The sequence below is a fragment of the Tupaia chinensis genome, unplaced genomic scaffold (assembly GCF_000334495.1).
Source record: "Tupaia chinensis unplaced genomic scaffold, TupChi_1.0 Scaffold000230_1, whole genome shotgun sequence".
NCBI classification, from domain to species: domain Eukaryota; kingdom Metazoa; phylum Chordata; class Mammalia; order Scandentia; family Tupaiidae; genus Tupaia; species Tupaia belangeri.
In genome coordinates, this window is record NW_006159705.1 from 133,994 (window position 1) to 134,201 (window position 208).

Sequence of the window (208 nt, forward strand, 5' to 3'; positions counted from 1 at the left end):
TCCTGGTGCAAGTGACCTATGGCAAATTCAAAAAAATAATAATAAAATTATATATAAACATTTAAAGTAATATATAGGCCTTAGCTAAAAACTGTAAGACCATTGTATTTAAATTTTTCTAATTTTATTTTCTTTTATAATTTCTCATCTGCATTTAATTGTTGTACATCTTTTATGATGTACAATATTATTTTTCAAAGCATGCACA